General features: G+C 35.7%; 1 long non-coding RNA gene across 1 annotated transcript in view; it reads left to right on the top strand.

Moving 5' to 3' along the window:
- The window catches only part of LOC136791398 (uncharacterized), a 315,666-nt gene extending 295,906 nt beyond the window's left edge, over positions 1-19,760 (top strand). Inside the window, exon 6 of the long non-coding RNA XR_010833355.1 lies at positions 19,674-19,760. This is a non-coding gene — a long non-coding RNA (uncharacterized lncRNA). The remainder of the gene's footprint in view (positions 1-19,673) is intronic.
- Positions 19,761-25,315: the final 5,555 nt, after the last annotated feature.

Genomic DNA, 25,315 nt, shown 5'->3' with positions numbered 1-25,315 from the left:
ACTTTTAAAAGGCTGATATACAGTGGAAATCCACCCATGTATTTCTCTCTAGAATAAGTGATTTAAGAGGTTTAATTCATGCACTCAAGACAGTGTGGGAAGTTAATGGCACAATTTAGAATTGAACCTAGATTCAGGCTAGCTTATTATTTAGTGATCCATCGTTTTCTCCAACAGATGACTAGGTCTCATTCTTCTTTTGTCATTGTTTGTTTGTTTGTTTTTAATTCCTCTCACAGTACGTTCCAGGCTCTTTAGCATCTGCTTCATATCATTAACTTCTAGAAGCTTGTTCACATATTGATCCTGAATTTAAACATTGAAAAAATTTGATGACCAGTCACAGATAATCAATCTTGTCCCCTATCACCAGTAGAACTGTTCAATGCACTTTAATGAATGAAGACTTCTGCTTTAAGACTGAGCTGACCAGTGCAATATTATAGTTCTATATGCTTGCATGCAATTTGCAAATCTGAAGAGGGCATGAGGAAAGAAATAGAAGTTGGTTGTATTTATTTGGAAATTTAAAAAATAAAAATAATTGCTGTTGAAAGGTGATTAAGATCATGTTCCAGGCAATGGTTTCTTGTTAAACAAAGAGTCTCTTGTCATGTTATAAAATGTGACGAAGGCAACAGAGAATTGGAGAGTTTAAGTAAACTGAAGTTCAAGCTCAAGTTTCTTGAAACCTTAGAAGTACTGGCTTGTATCCACAATACAGAAGTTAAAGTGTAAATATAGACCTTCATATTCCTGTTTGTTTGACTAGGAACAACAAAATGGTAGACTAACTGAATTGTTGTTAATCAAACAAAATAACTGGGATTGTTTCTATTCAAATCTCCACACACACTCACCTTTTTTGTGTCATTTGTCTGAAGTTCATAAAAGTTCAGAATCTGCCTGAGATTAAAATATGTATGAACTCTCCTGTACTCATGTAAAGTGAAATGAATAAAAATTTGTTGTGAAATGCTAATGAAAACAATGAAGTAGATGGTTTATATGGTGGTTGTATTTTGATGGTAGATCTGTTCCCTTCTTCTTTCTTATCATTAGGATGGACATCCCATGTTGCACAACAGTAATTTTTCTTTCTGAAGCTTTAATAGGGATAGATTACTTAGGTTATTTTTTGACAGATTGTAAATTTGGGTAATCATTTTCATCAGAGAAATCATAGATGCCAGAGATAATTTTAGTTATTTCATGTATCCTGAATGAAGGAGGAATCTTAGGGCAAGATTAAATGATAATGTTTTGGAGGTCATTTAGGAGTGGTGTTTGTGGAGGTGTTTGTTAATTGTACTAAAGTAACCCCACTGTCGTTCAACCTACCAGCATAGAACAACTGTCACCTAATAATGCAGATTTTCATGCTTCCTTCTTGGGGATGTTTCATCATGTGTTGTTTAGTTTGCATTTCTTCAAACATACTGAAAATATTTGTCCTATCCAGTGCTCCGAATATTTCCTCAGAAAAAAATATGATACTTTTTTTTTCCTGTTTACACTTGGATGTCTAGAGTCCAGTGAAATATTTTAAGCTTTTAAATGTCTTATTTTCTTTCTATTACTTGCAAGGCAAAGAGCTTTCCTGCACCATTAATTTTTTCTATAAAGAAAAAAATTGAACAAATATATTTCTCCAAACAATTTTAACTTATTTTGGTCAGTTTTTATTATGTAAGGTAATAACTTTTGATTCCCATACGCTTTTTCTTTCTGGTTTTCATATGGGTATTGCAGTCTTCACCACACAACTCTAACGAAAATGGGCTGATACTTTAATGGAATTGCTTTAATGAAAAGCCACAGGACTACAAGGAAAAAAAGTGGGAAAAAAAGTTATTTTTATTAATAACCTATTTAAAATTGTTGAAGCAGTTAATTAACAAGTAGCTTAGCTAAGCAATGTGAAGATGTACTTATTTTTCTTAGACTGCTGACAGCAACTATATCCAAGTGTAATATGATTTTTTTTTTTCCTCTCTGCTGCCTGCCAAAGGTATGTCTAAACAACAGACCTTGTTCCTTCTGTGGAGAAAAAAAAATGCTAAAGAATAATTTATTTAATTTATTATTTAAAAGAGGAACCTCCATATTTTGATTAAGCTTTCTTCACATACCATCCCATTTCATTTTGAGGTAGGTGTCTTAGGTCATTTCTTATTTCTTAAGCATCTTCATCAAGAACTGCACAAAATTTTCTCACTGATTTTCAGGGCTTTTTTCACCACGGAACTCAATAAACCGAAATTTCTCGGAAATATGCAATGCTGTTAACTCATTAGCCTTATTTATTTCAGTGGAATTTATTTAGTGCTACTTAGTTGAAAAGTGTATGGCATACAATGCATGAATTTGTAGGGACGAGGAAAGTCAGACATTTTTTGCTCTTTTTCTTTAAGTATACTTCCTAATATAACTAAGAATGAGTAAAATGAATTAAAGTGTTTTATGGAGCTAAAACCAAAGGAAATGAAGTCTTTTATTTTTTTTCCCACTTTTATTGAATTTAGCTCTGGAAAAAAAAAAGGAAATAAAACAATAATTACTTTAAAGAAAGAGTGGCAAAAAGATACATGCATTTAGAACTGTTTCAAGAAAAATGAGATGATGTTCTGGGTCTTAGATTTTAAAGAATTGGCTAGAAATAAAAATGTTATAGTAACTTTATATTAAATCGTATCTGGAAAGTACCTGTTTTAATAGTCAGTAAAAATAGCAGTGGTTATATTCAGTTGGGTGTCTCAAGATTTTCAGATGCCCTCAAGCAGTCTCAGAAAGAAGAATAAACAGAAGCTATTGCTTGTTTCAGTCAGGTATTAGCTTCCATTAAATTGTATGTACATCATCAAAAATATTCCAACTCTTTAGAGCCTTGAACTCTCATTAGAATTTATAGCACATCCACCTCTGTTTTTTATGAGATTTCTATTCTCCTATCAGTCAGCTTACTCTGATTTATTTTGGAAAAATTATGTAATAACTAATCATGTAGACCTTCCAGAAGATCTCTTTCCTGAGTAGCATCTGATCAATGAAAAACTTTTTATTGTTTTTTAAAAGTAATTTACCCATTTGATAGGGTTCTTCCTGAAGGGTGTTAGGTTTGACCCATTGAGCTAGTGAAACCCTTCAGAAAAAAATTAACAATGATAAAAGCTTACTAAAATAGCAATTCTGAATAGTCATTTTTCCATTAAATCATACAAATTATGTATATCCTAAGGCCTTGATGTTTTGCTGAGTAACAATATCCACATCTTGAAGGTCAGGAACAAAGTGAAAGGAAATATCAAAATAACATTTACCATTCCATTAATCCCCATGGGTGTCAACATTTAAAAGATACGGTGAAGTGATCAGAAGGAAACAGAATTTATTTAACGTTTCTAAGATGCATCAGTCATAAGATGAATCTGCAGCAGAGAGAAACAACAAAAAAGTTGTTGGCTTTTATTTTGGTGGTGGTGGTATGTTTTTGTTTGTTTGTTTCACTGACCTCTAGCATTTAATTTTACAAATCACTGAAAATTAACAGTCAGGAGTTTGAGTAGAATACTATCACAAACGGGTGTCCAAAATGGTGCAGTCAGAAAGCAAAGTTATTTCTGTATAAAGGATTATTTCCCCATATATTTCTCTGTTTTCTCTGGGGGACAAAATAGTGTGGTGCATAGTCCTCACCTGCTCAATAGACCCCCTTGCAAGCTAGCTTCCAGCCTTGCACCTTCTGCCTCCACTGTTAAACCTGGACCCGGTTCTGCAATGGAGCCATGCCATGCAGCTTTTGAAATAGCATGACTTTTTTGGAAAGCTTCTGGATGTATCATAGGATTTTTGGCTTTTTTCCTCCACAGTTTGTGGTTTTGTTGTTCTGAAAACTGCTGTGCTATCAGTGTTTCCTGAGCTTTTACAAAATTAGTATCAACCTCCCGCCTCCATCTCTGTGTGGCTGGAGGATTAATTGCTGGTCGTTGCTCGTGTACAGAGGGAGTGCCTCTGCCAGCCCAACACTGACCTCTAGTGAGGGACGTCGTAAGTTGCAAGTTCAACATGAATCTGAAGAGACTTGTGGGACACCCGAGGTTGACGATAGAGGAGAGAAAGCGATGCACCTAGCAGCGTACCGGGGACCTAATTCTGCCATCAGACTTTTAGAAACTTTTGTATTTGAATGTATAGGAGGTTCAGCCCAAATCGATCAAGTGCATTTTTTTGTTCGTTTTTTGCCTTGAACTGTGTCTATATTTGCTGTTGCCCACTCAACAACTATAATAGAAACACAAAACATTTTCAGTTAGCGTGTTTTCTGTGAGTTTATTATAGTACCTTAGCACATTTTCACTGCTTATCTTTTATATTATGTGGAGAGCAGGAGATGGAAGCAGGACTTAAGATACTTATTCAGGATTGTGTTAGAACCAGGATTGCTCAGTTCTCACTCCTCTCTTCAAAGTTAATCTATACTTGTTTCTTTCTGAAAACATAGATATGTTTGGTTAGTTGAAATTATAATGCAGAGCTTTGTTCATAGATGCGTGTTCTGAGATCTTGAAATCAATTTACATAAGCTGCTGAATATCAGTAATAAATATCTTTTCATAAAATACCGAATACTAATACTAAACAAACAAACACAAAACAAACAAAAAAAAACCAACACCACTGATTTGCTGTAAGGTTTTACAAGAACCAAATAGGTATCGTCTAAGGCCCAAACTTTACATTAACTTCAAAACCATACTGCAGACATTTATAATAATGCTTGATTGCGTGTTTGTCAAGATTTGACCCAGTATAGATATACATTATGAGAATAGCAGCACTTGATTTTAATCTGTATTGTGAAGTATGAAGAAAATCTGGTAGACAGAAGGGGGGTACACAGACATGTTTCATTCAGCAGATGCACACCTCATTGTTAAGTCTCTTCTTTGAATTTCTAAAGGGTGTTAGACCACACAGCAAGAAGTGCAAAAGAGATGTCCATTGTGCATTGGTACTTCTTTATTACTTTCCTGTTAAAGGAAAAAGCCTCAGAACTTAACAGCCGTTCTGAGAGGGCTTTGTTGTACCATGGTATTCATCACTGTATAGGAAAATATTTTTCCAGACTAAAATAGTTTCCTTCTAATTATTGTAAAATGTATTTGATTGGTAAACATTATTTAGAAAGTATTTTGTATGTATAATGATTTATCTTGTCTCTGCCTTGAATTTAGATATATATCATCTTTTCTGATCTGTAAAACGGATGAAAGTGATGCCAAATACTTCCATTAAATGAATTTATTTTTCCTCTTGGAATATGAATGGCAGCTGGTCACTGTATTCCTAAACAGACTGTTTAAGTCAGCAGAAAAGGAAGACAAACAGTCCTAGAGCTGAACAATATAAAACGCATCAAAACAAAAAAGAGAAACACTTGTTCTGTTCTGATTAATGCTCTATTCAGAACTAGTGGTCTGTTTATATCTTATCAATGGCCTGATCTGACCATTTCCATCTCTGGAAATAATGTATGTCCATAGCTTTAAATGAAATTTAAGGTCATTATCTGAAGGAGTAAATATATTCTTCAATCACTAGGTTCAACTTAACCTCCACCTGTATTCCAGATTTAGTCTGGATTCACCCGACCTACAGTCATTTTTCATGAGCGCCTTCCTTATCAAATCATAGTTATGTTGTGGTCACAAGCTGCAATGGTGAAAGATGTCTTCAAGGAAGATTGTGTTTATGAGACCTTTCTTTATCCTCTGGGATAACTAATTTAGGCTGCAGGGTATTTTATTTATTTATTTTATTTATTTTATTTATTTATTTATGTATTTTATTTTTGTATTTTATTTATGTATTTTATTTATTTTATTTATTTTATTTTATTTATTTTATTTACTTTTTATTTTACTTTTTATTTTACTTTTTTACTTTTTTTGTCTGTTCCTTACTAACTGCTCAGAAAGTGAACCTTTGGGAGTGAATTCCATGAGTCATTCTAACACCTGTATTAATTTACATTCATATCCCCTCATGCTTTCCAAGCAGTTGGGTGCTGTATAGACCTATTCAGAAAAAAAAAAAAAAAGTAATGAAATACGGTTTAGTGTTCAAAGGCTTAACGTGCTCTGTACTCAAGGTTTACTAGGTCTTTTAGGCCTTCCACTGAATATGCTTTACACTCTTGAGATATGAGATGTCTTCTTGAAACTGAAATCTCATGCAAGAAACTGTTTCAATGACAGACATTGCGGCATGGTCAGGTCCAACGTTATGTAGTCTCTTACAAATCTTTTCATGATTTCAGAGGGGGCTGTTTTCTGCAGTTTGGGAGAGTGACTCTGAGAGACAAGAGCCATGCTATAAGTCTTTGTTGCATCTAATATGGCTGAATGTTATGCTACATGCACAGTTGTGTGGTGGTGTGGTGGTTTTTTTTGTTTGTTTTAATGACACCCGTTTGCAGGCATCTAATTTCTTATTTGTGGTATACATACATAACAAAGGACCATGGATTGCAAGAGACAGCAGGATCATACATGTCCTTCAGAAATCAGAGTCAGGATTCCAATACATTCATTCTGTTTTGGATACGGCTCTTAAGCATCAAAACCTATATTCAAAACTAATGAAGATGCTTAGGAGTCTAAATCATACTGGCAGCCAGTAGGATATTAGTAATAATCTACTAAGTAATAATCTACTGTTAAGTATTCAAGCAATATTTAAAATGGGCTTAGTTTTCTAATTCACTAAGACACTCATTAACTTTACCAGTTAACGCATTTTTTATGTGCTGTTTTGAAAATAACATGCTTTGGTGTCTCTAAACTACCCTGTCTTTTATGTGTTTGTGTTATTTTAACTTTCTAATAACATACTAGTGATTTTTTTGTACTTCAGGTATAATGATAGGGTCAATTTTAACTAAGATAGGGTCAATTTTAAATGTAAATACAGTTGGTCAGTCCTTAGCTTGCTAATTGACATAACCTCCACACAAATAACTAGCACTTTGCTAGTGTCTGGGCAAGTTTAGTGAACTAATGTTCTTGATTCTCCCCTTAATTCTCTTATCTTGCCACTTAAAATTTTGTTTATTTGAAGGTATTTATATTAGGTATGCTTATATGATTATATTTCTCAAAAACAAACAAAAACTATAAATAGTCAGCTACTTTTATGGTATTTGTTTACAACATAGATCTTAATTCAATCCCTGAAGGACTACTTTCTAGAAACACTACATACATTATGGAAGGATACAAATACAAAATCTCGACAAGTCACGTTATTTTGTACTACTCACTGAGCAATAAGGTGAAATAGAAGAATGCCTACAGTTTCCTAGTAGGACAAAAAACATTTCTTTAGAACACTACCACAGGTAATAATATACTGCAATTACATTGCAAAAGTCACCTCAAAAATGCTTTTTTATTTAAGGTTATTTATGATTTATTAATTTGTTAGGACAATCCATTACTTTGCACTTCTTACTGTTCTTCACTCCTAAGTGTACAGAAGAATATTAATCATGAATAAGTTGGAAGCATGCAGAAACATTGGAGACTCCATTTCCTAGATGATTATAGGTTTACATTTTTTTCTGTGTACTTACTCAGTAGTGGATATCCTAGCTTGCCAGGCTTTTCATCTAAGCCCTGTTAGAAAAGAAAGAAAATGAAGGACAAATTCGTCACTTTGAATTTGTTTTTAATAGAATATTTTCAGGAAAGCTAAAATAATACAGATTGAACAGTAGCATTGTACACAGTTTAAATCCTCCTAAAGATAATGAAGGTCAACACAGGACTCAGATAAAAGATACGGATTAGATATTTCGAACATAAAATCCAGTTGATAATGAAATCTATAAATGGAAACCTTTCTGTGTAGTATAATGCTAACACGACATTTTGCTGTATATATAACCTTTAGCTTTTCTGTCAATATTATTGGGCTGCACCAATTTCAGAGATGGCATTAAGCACTGTCAGAATGGAAGGCATGTTTTAATAATAAAGCAATTATTATCTGCTTATGATGTAGGAATGTAATAGGTTTTTAATGTATTGAATTAAACACTATCTGCTTCAATAATTGTGTCGCTAAAATGATGATCTATAATTTATTAAGAATGGAAGAAAAATTGATGTCAAGAATGTAAACTATGCACTGCAGCAAACATTTGTTGCAGAGGCATAGATACTCAACAAATGGACTGAAGCGTCCAAGTATTAACATCAAACTCAGGTTATATGTTTGTTTTAATTTAAGATGTAAGCTTTCAGATTTAAAAAATATAATTGGTCAAACAGCAGCAGCAGAAGCCATATATTAGAGATCGCCTACGCATTATTTGAGTCATTCTGTTCAACAAATTCTTAGAACAGTCCAACAGAACTTTTAATTTCATTTTCAAATGTAAGGCATGATCTCCAAGTAATTAAACAAAATCTTTTCAGGATTCAGTCCAGTCTTGTTGCTTCCTTTTATATTTTGAACTTTGCTTCCAATACATAGTTTGTTGCAGGCCCAATTTTAACTAAGCAACTGGTTGTCTCTACACCTTGTAGCATTCCAAAGTGTGTGAGCACTTCTGCTTGCTAATGTATATTGTGCAACTTGTCTAATCTGTTTTAAGTTTTGTTAAAAACATGCTTAGTAGCAAGAACAAAAATCTCTTGCAATTTTAGTGGCTTTTTAAGAAATCTTGCTTCTGTGTTGCTGACACCTCTGTGAAAACTGTGCAAGCATAGTAACATAAAATATTGTATAAGGGACCAAACTGCAGTGATTAGAGGGGTCAGAAGTCTACATAACCATATATTTGTACGGAACAAACTTCAACGGTGCTGTAAAACCAACATCATGGAGTTTTTTGCTCCTTAAGTAATCCCGGTATAACAATTTTTTTGTGAAAGTAAGATCCAGCCTCAGCAGTGATATGAATCCTTTGCATTGCTGAGAAGTCAGAGCAACTTTTGCCTCTCTTTCCAGTCCAAGTTAAGAAAGAGAAAGAATAGTGAGGTATTGCATTTAATAAATACGCACTCTGTACTGATTTTCAGTATTGAAGAAAATACTTAACGAATGATCAAGAAGGCATTAAAGTAACATGCCAAAAGCAAAGATAAACTTGCAACAGAAGATCCTCATCTGCTGGGTGCTCTGATAGCAGTAAAAGTTGTGTAAAGAGCAGTGGAAAGGAAATTGCTTCAAAGGTTTGCACTAATTTTGATTTAGGGAAGCTTTTGCAAAGTTGCAGTATAAAGCTACAGTGACCATTGTTAATTTAACCTCATATTCTTGCTGCTCATTTGGAAAGAATGGATAGCAAACTAAGAATATATGAGAACAGATCCTAGTTTTGTCATCTGAGCTGTGCAAATTTAAGAATGTGTCTGGGCACATCTTCTTGCAAGACGAACCTATGTGATAAGCATCTGCGGGTGTGTCTGCACTGTAATGTACCGGAGAGAAAACCAAGCTAGTGTTAAATGAGTTTCTAATGGGAAGTAGTCTATCTGTGGTGGGATGGTAAATTATCCTCCCAGAGAGCTGGGCTATTACAATAGGCTTCTGCTACCAAAAGCAAGCTGTTGATTATCTGCACAGCGCACTGCGTTGTGCAGCACAGATGGGAAGGAGGCCTCAGTGCTACTTCTGGCCTGGAGTCTGGACTGCAGTGGGAGAACATCTTGTTCTGCCACAAACTCTGTGGCAGCTTTAAGAAAGCCCAGATTTTCTGATCCAGAGCCTTAGATTTAGATAAAACTTCCTGTACAGGATCACTAAAATAAACATCTTGAATTTTTTAGCTGCTGAAAGCTTAGTCCCTCCTGAGTTCATCTGAGCTAAGTTTGAAAAGTACTGTTATTTTGATTCACCGATTAGCTATCTTGTGAAGCAGTTTGGAAGATTAGCCAAGTACTTATGAGAGGTTCTTCAGTGCTCATAACTGCCAATTATTCATCCCTGTCATTAACAAATTCTGTTATCACAAAGTTCATATTTGTAGAAACTGACCTTCCCTGCCCTGAGACTTAGTTCCCAGAGCACTCTGATCCCACAGGCCTTGATTGCCAGCTGTACCAGTTACCGCACTGTAATTCATGCACCAGTTCAAATGTTGTGAAATTCATTTTCAAACTAACCTAGTAGCTGGAGTTCAAATCTACAAAAACACATGCTGTGAGGGCAAAAAAGCAAAAACAATTTTCTTGGATCATGTGCCAGTAGATTAGCCAAAAAAAAAAAAAAGTTTATTATCGATTAAGGTGATTTCAGAAAGCCTATTCTTTCTACTTACAGTGAGAGCTGTGCTGGAAATTTCAGTGCAATCAAGCGTGTTGGAATTGACTGAACAGCAAGCATACCTCAAACTGCAATGTTAATAAATCTTCTATATAAAATTACAAATATAAAATGGGAACATTTCAGGAGATACACAAGGAATGCTTTCATAAACCTATGAATTACAATGCAAACAGAATCTAAACCTGTAGCTAATTGGTCATACTAATTTATTTTACTGTTTCTGGAAGGAAGTTTGTTAAATCAGGTTAAGAGTATGTGCATTAAATCTCACTTCTGCAATGACACAGTTAATTTTGTTGCTTTAACCTTAGAGGAGTCATGAAATGCACTTGCCTGAAATATATTCTCTTCAGAGACCAGACAGTAAAGCTTGCTTTTAATCAGAACAATGACTTAATCAGGACTTGCTTCTACTCTGCAAAGACAGCTTTACTATAAGTAGTCTGTGGTAGCCAATTCAGTTCCATCCTTATCAAGAATTTTTATAATAGCCCTTGATTAAATTATATACATCCTGATAAAATGTTTTACTAGTCCCTGCAAAGAACCCTTTCAAGCCTGTGAACGTCCTTTCTTCTAAAAAGAGAACTGTCTATCTCCTTCCTTGTTTTCACAGTATCACACAGTATCACAGATTTCTAGGTTGGAAGAGACCTCAAGATCATCGAGTCCAACCTCCGACCTAACACTAAGTACTCCACTAAACCATATCGCTAAGCTCTACATCTAAACGTCTTTTAAAGACCTCCAGGGATGGCGACTCAACCACCTCCCTGGGCAGCCCGTTCCAATGCTTAATAACCCTTTCGGTAAAGAAGTACTTCCTAACATCCAACCTAAACCTCCCCTGTCGCATCTTTCGCCCATTCCCCCTCGTTCTGTCACCAGGCACGTGGGAGAACAGACCAACCCCCACCTCTCTACAGCCTCCTTTAAGGTAACTGTAGAGAGCGATGAGGTCTCTCCTGAGCCTCCTCTTCTCGAGGCTAAACAACCCCAGCTCCCTCAGCCGCTCCTCGTAAGACTTGTTCTCCAGACCCCTCACCAGCTTGGTCGCCCTTCTCTGGACTCGCTCGAGCACGTCCATGTCCTTCCTGTAGCGAGGGGCCCAAAACTGAACACAGTACTCAAGGTGCAGCCTCACCAGAGCTGAGTACAGGGGCACAATCACTTCCCTAGACCTGCTGGCCACACTGCTTCTTATACAGGCCAGGATGGTGTTGGCCTTCTTGGCCACCTGAGCACACTGCTGGCTCATATTCAGTCGACTATCAACCAGTACTCCCAGGTCCTTCTCTGCCAGGCAGCTTTCCAACCACTCATCTCCCAGCCTGTAGCGCTGCATGGGGTTGTTGCGCCCCAGGTGCAGGACCCGGCACTTGGCCTTGTTGAACTTCATCCAGTTGACCTCAGTCCATCGGTCCAGCCTATCCAGATCCTCCTGCAGAGCCTTCCTTCTCTCGAGCAGATCGACACACGCACCTAACTTGGTGTCATCTGCAAACTTACTGAGGGTGCACTGGACGCCCTCATCCAGATCATCGATAAAGATATTAAAGAGGACCGGCCCCAGTACCGAGCCCTGGGGGACACCAACCGGTATTGCCGCTAAAGACTGAGGCAAAGGCGGCATTAAGCACCTCAGCCTTTTCCTCATCCTTAGTAACTAGGTTTCCCCTCGCATTTTAATTTGACTTCTTTAGCTATGAAACGTTTACTCTAGAAATTATATAGTGCCCTAAGTGCATTCTCCTTCCTTAAATGCTAAAATATGGAATTTTAGAAAGTGCAGTCTGAAATACCATGTTTTTCAGAGGAGGAAGGATTTACAGCCTCCTTATGAGGTAGAGAGCAGAGCTCATAGCAACACAAAATCCAAGGATTCACAGTAAAACGGTTCCTAAACATGAATAGAGGAGATTCATATGATTAAATGATTAAAGATGAGAGAAGGATGTTTACTTTGAAGAAAAAAATGCAGGAAAAAAAATACAAAGGTAAGTAACACCATAGAGAAGATAATTGTTCTGTACCATTGATCTTGATTTCCAGAATGGAAAAAGGGCTTAATGAACTTTATAAAGGAACATGTTTTAAATGATAAATATAAATACTTTTTCTGAAGGAAAAAAATAATTGAATAGTAGTTTTGGGGATTGTCATATAGTTAAGAGACATAAGTAAATGTCAAAAAGCCTGCAAGGCTGAGTGGTGTCATTTGTGAATGATTCAGGTTTTTTTTGTTGTTGTTGTTGTTGTTGTTTTCATCTGGGATATTCACCTTTAGATTTAAAGATAAAAATCAACCATTTGCTGGCATAGCTTTCTTTTTATTATTATTATTTTTTCCCCTGCTGAAGTGTCACTATTGGAGGCAAAGTCACAGCATGTTGTTTTGTTTTGGAAAATAATCTTTGTGTTCCAAAGATATCCCTGTGGCATCCCTGCCAAGAAATGATTTCTCTGTGAGAATACAGCTTGATTGGTTAGCAAATAAAAGGAAAGATGCAAAGGACATATCACAGCCCTTTTTCATCTTAAAATTTTCACCTGTTCATGTGCTAAAGATCTAGGCATCCCTACTGATTTTTGTCTGTTCCTTGATATTTACTAGGCATCTTGGATCCAAGCACGTGCACAATAAATCACTGTGCAGATGCTTATTCCAAGGTCAACTGAAGGTAGCAGAGTAAGCTTCAACTGCACAATGTATGAGTTCTGGAGACAATACCTGAGTGGCAAAGACTTTTATCTGTAATGCGGTCAAATTAAAAGCAACATACTACAGACAAATCAAAGAGATGATTCCCAACTGACAGCTCTTGCTGTGGCCAACTTGAACTTTAGCTGCAGTGCTGTTAAAAACAAATAAAAAACACAAGTAGGATATTATAATAACAGTACATTTTTTCCTGTCTCTAAGATGAATTTATTTTTTATCAAACTAGTAAAGTATATTTAAACTTGGACTGATTATAGAAAAAATGTCTATTATACAAAAGTCAGAAACAAAAACTAAAAGCAGTTCTATAATCTTCAGTATAGTGGTTGTTGTTGCTCCCTCTATACTTCAGTGCAGACCTTTGTCAGAAACACGGGAATTTGGTTTAGAAAAGAAGGCATATTAGTAAGAATTTAAATGACTCAGGCTTTAAAGTGGATATACTTAAATAAAGTATTAAATTTAATTAAAGCTGATGTTATTACTAGCTGCTATAATTCCATTTGTTAGCAGGAAAACATTAAGGAACTTTATATAGCCAGACTGAGCACAAGTTTTATGTGATTACTCTACATGCATGTTTAAAGAATACAACCAGAATCACACATTAAACAGTGGAACGTTGTATGCTATGTATGCTGGGACAGGTGAAGCAAGACAAGACAGCCCTCTTCTGCTTCAGAAGCAAAGCTTAGGTATCATGATGAGGCAGCAGACACTGCAGAAATTCAGAATATGACTGAGGAGGAGGAGCTGTGCAGCCTTGCAGCATTGCTCTGCACGTGGCTCCAGAGTGCTTGCTGACCTCCCTAGTGCTTATGAGAGAATAAGTAAAGTTTCCTTAACATGTGTTCATTTTCCTTTGTGCGTAAATCTCTCTTTGAAATATTTTTTCCTCTGCAAGTAGGAACGCAGTGTTTAAAAAGAAAAAGTTAGACTTGAAATACTCCTGATATGCCTGCTAGGATTCAGTAGCTAATGGTCCTAATAATAATAATAATACATTCTTTTCTAATTCTAGGCTTTCTGCAATGTAAAAAAAAATAAAAATAAAAGAGAGAGAGAGAGAGACAAAAGTTACATGCTAGGTCTGTTCCATGGAAGAATGTGAAATTTTGAATCAAGTATTTTTTTCAGAACAAAGAAACCTTATTTTATTGCTTTTTTTTTTTTTTTTTTATTCCCCCACTCAGAACTTCTGGAAGGAAATGAATTTAAAGTCTTTTGAAGTTCTTTAAAGAAACTGAGAATAAGTACCCAGTTGCCAAGGTTTCTGTCTCAGTCATAGTGTCCAGCTCTCAGATCTAGCAGACTGATAAAAATCAACAAATTTTATAGAATCATAGAATCATTAAGGTTGGAAAAGATCTTCAAGACCATCTGGTCCAACCATCACCCTACTACCAATGTCACCCACTAAACCATGACCAGGGCCTTGAAGTCCTTCTTGTATTGAGGTGCCCAAAACTGAACACAGCACTTGAGGTGCGGACAGTCACCTCCCTGGTCCTACTGGCTGCACTATTCCTGACACAAACCAGGATGTCGTTGGCCTTCTTGGCCACCTGGGCAAACTGCCGGCTCATGTTCAGGCTCATGTTCGTTGACCAGCACCCCCAGATCCTTTTCCACTGCACAGCTTTTCAGCCACTCTGCCCCAAGCCTGTAGTGCTGCATGAGGTTGTGACAAAAGTGCAGGACCCAGCACTTAGCTAAGTTGAACCTCAGTCATGGCTGTACTGAGAGCTTTATAGCTTTGGAAGATTCTAGGCTGTGAAGCCAAGAGCAGATCCTACAATCCTTGCTATAGATGAGACTATGGGATTTAGTGAGTTTGCACCTGCAAACTATCAGCGCTAGCAAATATCAGAAATTCTCTCAGAGCTCTCGTTTTCTAAATTTTTACATGAAGCTTCCACAGCTTCCAGGCAGCATGAAAGTTTTGAAGCCTTGTGGTCAGTCTTCTAAAGGCTGGGACAGAAGGTGGAGTTGCATTGTGCTATAGATCTATGAAGAAATGGTATCCTCTAGATCAAATTGTCTTTTGGATAGGGCCATTCAAGAGCTCAGGTCCATACTCGATGCACTTCTGCCCCAATGGGGGTGTGAGGGACCTAACCAGTGATCATTCTGTGATTCAACACATGCAGAGGGCATGTTCAGTCACTGTTGTCAGTTACTGATCACACGTTTATTACTCTGTCTTGCATAGATATTAATTTTGATGCTCATGCACTTGTGTTTTTTAAATCAATTTACATGAAAATAATTTTTCAAATAGATGTTTCAAATACTACCAGCATGCTTCTAATTACCAACACATTAGTGGCATCCCACTGAAACAAATATATAAAAGTTGATTCATGTTTTTCTTAGAAGTTTACATGCTAGGCTCCATAGTTTGGTAGAGAAACCGTTTGGGCTTTCAAATCCTTACAGTGATATTTTTTAAACAGGTAATCAGATGAGCTTCAAAGCTACATGAACTGAAAACTCTGTAAAGTGCTTACAAAATGAATATTATTCGTGAAATCAGTTGTGGTACAATAGCTGTTACAGGTCTCATTTGAATATCTCTGAAGCTGATATAATTTGCATATAAATTTATATTCTTAAAAAGTAGTGTGAGAACTGATTTTAGAACTTAAAATATATTTCAATAATATTTCTTAAAGTATTGTACATTTTTGGGGATACTATGAAAAATTTGACTCAATTTAAATGTATTAGCCTATAAAGTTAAGCAAATACAATGCAAGTATTAATAAACCACTGTTCCTTATTTACTACAGTTCTTGCCTTTGAGGATGCAAGGGTTTTCGTTTCTTTCACAAGTTTTTTGAGTCATGTTTGCCATTAGCACATGAGAGGAATTACATATTTCACACTCAGTATATGACTGTTAAAATACCTGCCTTATAACCCAAGCTTTTGTTGCAGAATTTGTCACTTATGTCACAAATATTCTGTCAGAGCAAAAAGGTAGCAATTAAATTTGAAAGGCAATCCTATCCATACATTCCAGTTAATCCCCACCATAAATATAGATAGAGGGTCTCCTTGGGCCTGTAATCACCTAAGGGGTGTGAAACAGAAAGCCTAAGATCAATATAAAAATGTTCTAATCTTCTATGGTAATAGTCCCCATTTAGTAAATTTGTATTATAAGTGGTGTTGGCGTGGGACGATACTTTCTGCCAGGGGACATTGGACATGGTAGCACTAAATGGGGGTGGGAGCATTGAATAGAGCAGCTTTTCATGGGGTCCAGCTACACAGGGCTCATCAGAATTGTACAATTTCTTGTTGCCTGAGTGGTGCAGGTGACTTTCCCTGGAACTGCATGCCCTTCTGCAAATAAGCATTGCTGCATGGAGTCTTCAGCACCCAAAAGGCAGTCTATCTTTTCTGCACAACATGGCTCCTCAATAATGCAGTTGTTAACACAAGTAATATTTTCTGCAGATACTTGTTTTTAACATACTCTGTTATGAGTCACTTTGCTTGGTATTTTAGATCTCGACTGTAGCTTTCTATTAATAGTTGAATTCCCTAAAGGCATTAACTGTTTCTAAAGACCTTTCTCGCTCTTAACACCATTCGTACACTTTACAGAAATATGTTTTTTCTTTGTATTTCTATTTGAAAAGAGCTCCACGCTAAAATATAAAACCACCAAGAATAGTAAAAAGTATTCATTCTGATAAATGTTTCTCCAATTGAAAGTCATGATGATACGAGATTTCATATTCTCTTCTTTTCTTTTTCTAGTCATATTCTTTTAGATGCAAATTAAAAAAAAAAAAAAAAAAACCTCCAAGGACTACTCAGTAGTTGGCCTTTTAATATTTTTTACCTTTTTTTTTTTCTTTTTCCTGCCACTATTAACTCTTACATGTCAGCAGCTCTTGCTTGAAAAGATATCACTAACATGTATTGTCATAATTAGGAGACAGCTTTAGACTGATCGGTATATTTATCTAAAGGTGTGCTAGCACTTTCTGATGAAATATAAACCAGACTGACTGACTCATGCTTTGTCATCCTCAGAAGCCTGACCCTTATTTTATTAATCCACATGAGAAAATATATTAGATAGGAGTGGATAGAAAGTGTAATAAATTTGCTGAATTCACTTTAATAGATGTAGCTGTCTTTAGAGAGCAGGGTGGTGAATGTGAACAGTAAAAATCAGAGAAGCTTTGTATATGGAATATAAGGAAATCATTCTTTGAAATTATGATACATGGTATGATAACTTATATTTCTTAGTCTGAATAATTATATAAAGTAATGCAGGTTGTCCCCACTCAGTAATAGAGGTACTCATATTCCTGAATATACAAATCATTACTTACTTGCAATGGAGCAGTTAAGAGTAGAGAAGACAGTTTTATATTCTTTCCCTGATTTTGTGTTCCTGCTTAAAATACTATCCCTCATAAGTATTGTACTCTGTCATATATACAAAAAAGCAAAGACACAGAAAAGCTGACCAGCAGCTATCTCTGATCCCAGAGATTTAATGAAAATAGTTCTGTTTAAAAATGTGACAACCTTTCTCACATATTTTTGAAGACATCTGTCATGGCATACCTCCTCAATTCATAAAACACGAAGGAAGCTCTATGGGCAGCTGCAATTAGAAATCCAAGAAGAAATTCAAAAGCTTCTGGACTGATGACAGGAAATATGTCTACAAACAAATCAACCTTTGCCTTGCTATGCTCAGAGTCATTGCAGGGAGAGAAAACGAACAATGAAATGCAGGGAAATTAGTTTCTGTCTTCATAATGCCCTAAGTATCTTCCTGTGAAATATCTTCTGAAAGCAATTCTACAACAATATTAAGGTAGAAAACAGGGTTTTGTATCAGTGTATGCATGCCTATGACCCAAAAAAGCAATCTGTTTTGAATATATTTATAAGAAAACATAAGAGGGGTTGTGCCAAGTTGTAAAATAAATGAATAAATCACTCTGAATTCAGACTATTTTGATGTGCGCTCACACAATTTGAAATGCACAAACTTGTTTGTTAAGAAGGCACTGCCCATAAATGACTAGAACAGCTAGGGCTCCTTGTTGCCCGGTAGACATGAGGTCAGCAGCTAGATCATCAACAAGGGAATAGCATAGGGATGGATTTAATAAGTGTGCCTGCTGGTAGACAGGAGAAATGGGAGTGTGAATGCAAGCTGGAGATCTAAACTTGTTCCTTTCAATTAAGTTAGTTTGTTCTTTTCAATTGAGTTAAGAAACACATACAATCTGTTAGAACATCTCTGGTGAGAGTGTAATATCATTAAGTGCAGTAATTTAATCACTTGTGGTCATCTGAACGACCCTAAGTTTATCCTTCAGGCAGCTCCATGGACTTCAGTGGAACTACTCCAGGGATGAATTAAGCCCCATGCCCAGAGAAATAAAACAACACCTTTTACATATGTTTGCTCAAATTGTGCTGATTGGACTAGGTGATCTTGGAGGTCTCTTCCAACCTAGATTATTCTGTGATTCTGTGATAACAGAAGATAACAAAATTCTATTTTTTTTTTTATCTAAGTAAAGTCACCACCTGTTTTAAAGTTACCACCTGATTTTTTTGTCTAGGTGTTGGGTCATACAACTGCTGACAGCACTAGACTATTTTATTGTCCACTGCCATAATGTTTTCTGTCTGTCACAACTGATAGTGTAGATCCTTCTTCTTTCAGTGCTTAAACAGTCCTGTCTCATACTGGTTTCTGGAAGAGCTGTCCCTGTGCAAGCGCTTACCCCTACTAGGAGAGGGATCCACTGCAGGTTTTTGCCACATCTGCTCCTTTCCCCCTGAAGGAGAGATGCACCTGCAGTGCCCAGAGAGGACCAGCTCTCACCTCTTCTGCAGAGTGCTGATGCTGTACCATTGACCTTAAGTCTCACACATGGTCAGTCTCAGTTTCTGAGATGCTTAGCAGACAAATTGGGCTTACTGATATGATTCATTCCCCATGTTCCACTTTCATATTTTTGTTCTTTAATCATATCCCTAAATTTTAAAAGCAACTTTTTCTCATAGAAAAAATAGATTCTGTATTTATTATTTTTAAGGGGAAAACTGTCTTTCAAAGTAAGTAGTTACTTATTTGGAATTCCCTTACTTCCTTTATGTTAATGGTAGTCTAATGGACTACCATTAACATAAAATATTGAATTTAAAAATAATTAAAATATTTATGGAGTTAATCTGAATATATTGCACACTAATATTTATTTATTTAGTTAGTTATAAGTCCAAATTATGTTTAAAAAAGGACAAACCTGAAATAAATTGTTGGCCTTTACCCATCTACAGAATTCGCTCATATCTCTTTTAGGATAAAGAAAAGCACTGAAACAGTTCTTAACAGTAAATTTTATGATTTTTTTTATTGAGTTTATACATTTTTCTGGTTTTAAGTGTCATAAAGAGAAGGGATTAAGAAAGGTGTTTTCTCAAAGAAACATGATACAGTCCTTTACTTTCTTAGGGTCATTACTGTATAATGCTATTCTTAAACAGTAATGTAGTCTGTTTCAGAGTTATTGAAGGAACAGTATACCACGTAATACAGAAGGTGTTGTTTTCTTTTCAGGTTAACATCATTGTGTTGGATAAAGAAAAATTTCCTAGGGAGATGCAAGCCTAGATTTTCACATATGTGAGTATATGAAATAATATCATGTTTTACGAATAGCCATTTGAAATAAGTACAGACTTTGATGCTTCTTACAGAGTGAAAATGGCAGTCTGGAAAATATAAATGAGATTCTAGTTGTGAAATCTAAATTCCTTTAGTGAAGTAAATTAATATTACATTAACAAGCAGGTTCCCTGAAGCCAAAATGGCCAGAACAGAGTTGCTTGCATTCAGATAACTAAAGAAATGTGTTACTGTTTCCTTTTAAAATAATGTTTCATTTTAAAATCATATGTCTCAAAAATTTAGGAACTTGAGAAAATGTGGCTTCTCTTGTGCAATATTTTGGCTGCTTGTGAGGAGTCCTTATTTAGCTAGTAGGGAAATCAGCCACCATTATTCTGTACATAAAGAACAGTGGCAAATTCAGTTTCAAATGTGAAGCATCTTGCTTTGGGAATTAAGCCTCAGTATGTAAGATGCTTTGAAAAAAATATTTTTTTGTAGTAATTTTAAAAAATAAAATAATCTTATTCTTTTTTTTTTTCACTGGAAAAGCCTGGGTGATGTCACTGTTGTCCTCACCTAAGATTCCTGACCCTGAGAAATACATAGGATTGTTATTTCAACTAGCGTTCTGCTGTTCATACTGCTGGCTTTGTGAGTTGTAGAAAGCCATGCAAAAATAAAAATAATCCAGTATGGAGAACAGGGAAGGGCATTGGTTTGTTGCTTATTCATGTTTTAATCTTGAGTCAAGCTGGCTTCATTTACACCATTCCCTGGCTGGATATATTGTCATTTCAGTAACGGTGATTTCAGAGAGGAAGGACTGGAATGTGTAGCTTGAAGTTCATGCATTACAAGACTGAGAATTGTTGAAAAAATAGCTTCAGAAAATGCACATGATTTCAGCCGTAGACAAGGTTTTTCATGCCGGTTTCTTGTTTAACTGGGTTTGAATAATGTTTTAATTCTGGGCAAAACCAATAATTGTTATAATTATTGTTGTCTTTTGATAAAGATTTTCTTTTGCTTGCAAATCATTTGTATAGACAAGGCCCATTTTGAAAAAGTGAGGAATTTCCCTAAGTTACATTTTATCAATTTGAGAAAGGAGACTGCTGAAGCAATGCTGGGGAAGAATTTGTAAAGGCAAGAGCAGCAGTGCTGTAGGATATATGTTCACTAGCAGCATTAGGGAGGTCGGAGACCACCAGAGGAAATTATGAAATGGTAGACTTGAAAGTAAATAAATCCATTCTGAAGTTTTTCAAGCAGGTTTCTATGTAATTCAACCCTAAATCTCTTTTAAAATGATTACATAAATTACTCGTTTGTACTAAGTATTTTGCCTGTCCCATTCTCTCAAGTAATGACAGAAATAAGCAAGGGTCTCTTCAGACCTCTGAAATGCTACTAAATGAAGAAAAAACATGTTGCTATGTAATAATGGTATTAAGCTTCTCATAGGTAATAGTAAAGGTGAACATCTTAAGATACAGCAACACCAAAACTATAAAACTCTAATCTTATATATGAGATTGTAGTTAATAAATAAATAAATAAAGGGGGGTGGGGGTGGGGGGTAAGACTGGCAGAAAGTGCCCTGAGAGGAGAATAGAAAAGTACTGGTTGAATAGTTGAACTGAATCTGTATGCCATCTGTATAAAATACCCTGGGCAGATATGCCAGCATCCAATACAGCATTTTCAGGGAGCAGCTTTTGGAATGTGTTCCATTTCTTCTAACTTATCGGATGAAACTTTTATATGGAAATAGTTGGAAAGTTTACATTCTGCTAAAAGAATGAAATTTGACTTTGGGAAATATGGTATCAATTCTTGATAGATTGAAGTCAGTCTATTCAGTGCCCAGAGCACTGGTTGATGGAAATTTAGTGAGTTGTTGGACTACAGCTAAACAATTCCATTTATTCTATTCCTGTCTTAACAAACAATCCTGCTAAAAAGCAGTTTTTAAAAAAAGGTCTTTGGAGGTAATGATAGTGACTGAAACAATAAACTTAATGCTCCAGAAAAGTGGTAATGAACCTTGTAGAATTCAGCATTTGGTAGAAAAGACCACGTAAGTGCAGATTTTAGAAAACTTACTAAAAATAATTAATAGAGTTGAACAACAGTTAAGATCCCTTTATGATTTCAAGGCCAAATCAGACAGCAGTATACCAACATGAAGAATACTGGTTATTTACTATATGATTTAACAAAAACAGCTTTTAAAAAACAAAGTCAATGTACAGCATGCCAATCAATGCTGCTAGCAGTGCAGTAGTCCAGCTTCTGTCTCATATATTTCTGTTAACTTAAATAGGAGAGTTGCAGTTCACACAGCAGGAAAGGCAGGTTGTTCTATAACTGGGACTCCATTTTTCTAAGAAACTGACCATAATAATCAGTCAGGCAAAGTTGCCATGGCACATTGAGGACAGGAATCTGTGAAAACTGAACAACTTGTTCCATTCAGATTTTCTTTTTTTTTTTTTTTGTGTGTCCAACTAAACTAACCTGTGTTACTGTGGGAAGGAAATGCATTTTGGAATTGATAAAGACAGTCTTGGTTACTATAGGGCAGGAGTGACTCTGCCATTGAGATTTGAAAGGCAAGGTAAGAGATGCAGTTGCATTCTGCTAAGTGTGTTAAAGACTTACTGTGTATTCATGAAAACACTGAATTGTTAAGCAGAGCAAAAGCAAATACTGCTCTATATCAAATTCCCAAGTTGATTTTGCTAAGAGAGGAAAGAAGCAGTTTGTACATATCGAAGGTGAAAATCTGAAAAGACTTTTTATATACTTTATAGTACATAAAAAATAATTTTAGTTTTTTTCTAAAGGGGGTGCAAGCATACTGCAGATGTGAACATAAAAATATAATGAATAGAGCAGAGAGGTCAGTAGATCTGAAGATAAATAGTACAATAAGGGTCACTACAGTCTACCTGAACAATTAAAATTTATTCATGTGCAGACTGGAGTTCTAGAGCTTCTATATTCTGTACACTTATAAACAGCACTACAGCTACAAGCAATAGCAGCTATGTGCTGTATTGAAGTATTGAAAATACTGTAACAGCTACTTGATGTAGTAAAATGAAACTGAATCCTTGTCCTGTATTGCAAAGTGTTGTCTATGCATAGATGAGTAGATGTGAGGCAAAGTAGAACTGAGTTCATATATCTATGCTACATGGATCCACAAGGTGAACATGATGTCCACTGATCCTCAGGCAGTTACAAAAGTGCTTCTCAAGGAGATCCCTCCAAACAAACCAATTGTATGGTATTTAATTCTGGTATTGTATTTATAGTATTTAATTTTGGTCCATCTCTCTCTTCGGGTTCCTAATGCACTGAATGCAGGACCTCTGTGGTTTTTTTTGTTTGTTTGTTTTGTTTTTTTCTTCCTTGAAATACCATCATTTATCACGTCGCTTTTTATTTTTCTTCACCTAAGTCATTTAGGTCTTGTAGCCTAATATTGAACAAAATATAGCTACTTTCTTTCAAACCATTACCTCTGAAAAAAATCATTTACACATTCTTATTTCCTCCTGAATACTTTTCAAATTACTTAAATGAAGTTCAGGGAGTCTTAGACATTTGAAGAATTACAAAAAGATATTACAGGGATTATAATTGCAGTGGAAATTAAACCATGCATCTCTTGACTGTCTGCAGGAAAGTGGTTGAGACTGATCTGGTTGAGCTATATATAGTTAAACTGCTTTAATTATCAAGCTACAGGAAATTCTATAGTTAGTGAGAAATCTTTTTTCCAAGACAAAGATTGACTTTGCACTATAGTGGTTAGATCACTTCCCTGAGCTGGAGGAAACAAGATTTCCATCCTTGTTCCAATGAATATTTATACAAAACGAGACACCATCAACAGCATTGAATTTAATATTTTCCATTTTGGGATATGCTTGTTTGTGTGCACTTGAAGATAAGTGCATTCCTGTAACTTGCAAAGGGAGAAGAGTAACTGAAATGGTACAGGGTTACAGAGTATCTAAGTTTTGACTTGCATACCAAGTGACAAGCACATATATCTTTTTGTGAATCTAAGATTAGTGACAGAAATTCAAGCCCTAAATTTCCTGCTGGAGAACTTAGGAGTCTAAATCACACTTACCTGAAAAGAAAACGAGGAGGTAAAATTTCTTGAAGATGGTACTTACTGTGTAAACTGCATTACATTTGCATAATAGTCTACCTGCATAATAACTTACCTTGAAGTAAATTTCTTGTCTAGGCATGAGACTAGAAAAGAGGTGCAAAGATGGTGACTTAGAATGTTTGAGAAATGACCACATTTAAAGGATTTTTTTAAACAAAATTGTAAATGTCCTGAACTTAGATTTTGTTAAAATGTATTCAGAATCACAAATCATTGCTCCCATAGGTATTTATTTAGAAACAGTTGTGCTGCTGTCATGCTAAGGAAAGCTATGAGAAATAAAAGAGTGCAGACACATATACCTAGCATTTCAACAGTCGGTGCTTTATCTTGCTATAAAGGAAGATAACATGAAATATGATTTTATATGAAGGCTTAACATCACTTCAAATGAGGGACATACACTTATTCAGGAGTTTGGGAATGCATAAAGTAGGTAATCAGTAATCAAAGTTCAGTAGGTACTCCATATAGTTAGAATAAAGGAAAAGGTTAAAAAGTTATATTCGGTGGTATGTAAGACTGCTGCTTGTACCTTGCCTTTCAAACCTTGCCTTTTTTAAGCAGCTTCACCGAATCTGTGGTAGTAGCAATATAAACCTTATTTTACAATAAAATAAATAAATAGATCATAAGGGATTTTTTCTCTGCATATGGTTTGCCAGAGGAACTTTGTCTCAGTAAATGGCCCACAGTTTTTTGTTTGTTTGTTTGTTTTTCTCAGAAATTTGACATGTTGTTAAGTCTAAATGCAGTCAAGTATGACAAAGTTGCTTCATTTCATGAAATGTCAAATGGAGCAGTGGAACTTTTTTTTTTTTTTTTTTCAAACCATTAACCAATCTTACTAGTTATAAGTTATCAGAAAACGAATTTGTTTGGTTCCTTATTTCCTTTTTATTTATTTATTTATTTAGGGTTATAAAAACAAAGAACACCTATGTATTTCACAAATGAAACATTTGGTTGGTGGTTTTAGATAGACTGAGAAATCCCGAGGCTTGTGCTGTTAGCTTAACAGGAAGGCTGTGGCCTATTGCAAGCAGTGGTAAGTAACACTGTATTTACTGAATTAGGAGGCTACAGCTAGTTAGAAGTTGCAAGTTTCCTTTTATGGCTGGAATCTCAAAATACTGGCTTGCTTGTTATAGCTCAGACTTTTGTGGAGTCAATGACAAAATTCTCACTTGCACAGAGGAGAAGAGGTGGTTTTCTTCCCTTTGTCCACTTGTGCAATTTGGAAGATGCTCAAGAATGTGAAATTCTGATTCAGGCAAAGTGGAAGCTGAGCTGAGAGCAAGTATAATGAGCAAGTGTGTCAGACAAGTCATTTCTTACAAGGCTCAGAAGAGTTTGTTTTTCCTACTGTTTCATTCTGATGTGTGAAGGTGCA

The sequence above is a fragment of the Anser cygnoides genome, chromosome 8 (genome assembly GCF_040182565.1).
Source record: "Anser cygnoides isolate HZ-2024a breed goose chromosome 8, Taihu_goose_T2T_genome, whole genome shotgun sequence".
Taxonomy (NCBI): domain Eukaryota; kingdom Metazoa; phylum Chordata; class Aves; order Anseriformes; family Anatidae; genus Anser; species Anser cygnoides.
This window is presented reverse-complemented; position numbering and strand designations above follow the sequence as displayed.